We start from the raw sequence: 2631 nt of genomic DNA on the forward strand, positions 1-2631 counted from the left end.
GAGGGGGTGGCTGCCTTTCAGTCTGTGCCTCATGTCCCAAGGGCTTTCCCTGACCAGAGGGGCAGCAGAATGTGCCTCCCTGTATTTTTCATTTTAAATTCAAAATTTAAATTCAAGTTATTTGAGGTATTTAGCAACCCGTATGGACTACCCAAAACGTACATATAAACAAAATGTAAAATAGGGTTAAGAGCATGGACTCTAAGAGAACTTCATACACCGGCTTTACCACTTAACTGTATGACTTTGAGCAAATCATTTAGCTTCTCTGTGCCTCACTTTTCTTATCTGTAAAACGGAGGTAATTTTTGCACCTACTTCACATGATTGTTGAAAGGGTCGTATGAGCAAGGACAGGACTAGGCTGAGGTTACTAGAATGAAGTTAATGCGGAACCATCACGGATGCAGAATTTAAGGGGAGCACCACCAAAAAAACTCAGTGGTGCGTGGGCTTCTCATTGTGGTGGCTTCTCTTGCTGCAGAGCATCAGGCTCTAGAGCGTTTGGGCTTCAGCATTTGTCTGAGCCTTCTGGGCCTTAGTGTGCAGGCTCAGTAGTTGTGGCTCACAGGCTTAGTTGTCCCACAGCGTGTGGGATCTTCCTGGACCAGGGATTAAACCCATGTCTCCCGCTCTGCATTGGCAGGCGGATTCTTTACCACTGAGCCACCAGGGAAGCCCCACACATGTCTTTTTGAATTGTGGTTTCCTTAGGGTATATGCCCAGTAATGGGATTGCTGGGTCTTATGGTAGTTTTTTCCCTAGGTTTTTTTTGTTTTTAATTTCAAATTCTCATTAGTGTATCACTCAATATTTAAAAAAAGAAAAAGAAAAAAAAGGCGGCTCCAAAGATAGTCTTATACCATTCCTTTGGCCACCTCATGCGAAGAGACTCACTGGAAAAGACTCTGATGCTGGGAGGGATTGGGGGCAGGAGGAGAAAGGGACGACCCAGGATGAGATGGCTGGATGGCATCACGGACTCGATGGACGTGAGTCTGAGTGAACTCCGGGAGATGGTGACAGACAGGGAGGCCTGGCGTGCTGCAATTCATGGGATCGCAAGGGGTTGGACACGACTGAGCGACTGAACTGAACTGAATTGATTCCTTAAAAAAGGAAACTGTTCCTTTTAACTTTACACCCACCCCACACCCTAATCTCAAAACACATCATTTAATTGTCTTGGTCATGGACATTTCCAAGATGAGATTTTATATTTCGCTTCCATAGCTTCTGGTTATCAGAAAACCCATGCTTTCCTTTATTGAAGGAATTTGGTCCTGCTGATGTTGGTGTATCCCTTCCAATATTCTTTATCCTCATCTTTGCTCCTGGAGGCATTTCCTCTGGTTCACTATCTTCATCTTCATTAAAAGCTGCTGCTACTGAAAAGGTTTTTGGAGCAAGTGTTGGAACCGGTTCTTTAGGCTTACTTGAGCCAAGTTTGATGGATATGGCTGAGGCTTTCTTTGTCGTCTGACTACCTATGGCAAATCCAAACTTGGAGATCTTTGTAGGCTTTGTTGGGAGGTCTGCAGTTTCATCTTCAGCTGATCGCTTCTCAGCGCTGCAACTGGAATTTTCCCCTCCATTACTGGAAGAAACAGTCTTAGTTTTCACAGGTTTTTCTGCTTCTTCTTCAGGTCCTCTGGCAGCTCCAGCTCGCTGCGGCTTCTCAGGCTTCTCCTCTCCCGCCTTCCTGTCCGCCATTTTCTCCTTTTTCCCTAGTTTTTTAAAGAATTTCCATACTGTTCTCCATGGCTATATCAGTTTGTATTCCCACCATGGCTTTATTCTTAAAACATGCTGGTACACATAGAGAACACCCATTCCACCTCCAGGTCCAGTGGTTCAAGGGTAAGAGAGAGAAAGCATTCGACTTTGTTCACTGTCATATCCCCAGCACCTACCAAGGTGCCTCATACATGGGTAGGATCTCAATAAATATTTGCTAAGTGGGGAAAATAACAGGATGACACATATCAAACTTTAGAACAGTGCCTGGCACCAAGTAGGTGGCTCAATAAAATAATAATGGTGATTATGTTTGAGAAGATAACAATGTCATTGTCTGTGGGTCCTATTCTGTCTTCAGACCAATGGTGAACTTGGTATGTTTGACACCCAGAGTGTATCTTTGTTCCCCCCAAGTTATCAGATTTTATTTTTCATTAACTTCTTTAACTTATATTTTCTGGTAATTTTTCAAAAAATATTTTAATTTTTATTGCAATATAGTTGATTTACAATGTTGTGTTAGTTTCAGGTGTACCACAAAGTGATTCAGTTATACTTATATTTATTCTTTTTTAGATTCTTTTCTCATATAGGTTATCACAGAATATTGAGTAGAGTTCTCTGTGCTATACAGTAGGTCCTTGTTGGTTATCCATCTTGTATACAGTAGTGTGGGTAGAATAGATCATTTTTTTAAGGCCAACATGACAAGATTATCTTCAGTAATAATTATGAAATAAAACAAATAATAATAATGGCAGAAAAGCAACAAAAATAGTAAAAACTTGCTTTTATTGAACCTCATATATACACTCAGACCAATAAAATTTTTAATAAATTAAAATAAAAATTGTAGTACAAAGGGGAACAAAGTAATGGACTAATAATTT

The 2631-nt window shown here is 41.0% G+C and overlaps 1 pseudogene; it reads right to left on the reverse strand.

Moving 5' to 3' along the window:
* Positions 1124 to 1714, reverse strand: LOC102168311 (annotated as a pseudogene).

This window comes from Capra hircus, chromosome 2 (genome assembly GCF_001704415.2).
Source record: "Capra hircus breed San Clemente chromosome 2, ASM170441v1, whole genome shotgun sequence".
Classification (NCBI taxonomy): Eukaryota; Metazoa; Chordata; class Mammalia; order Artiodactyla; family Bovidae; genus Capra; species Capra hircus.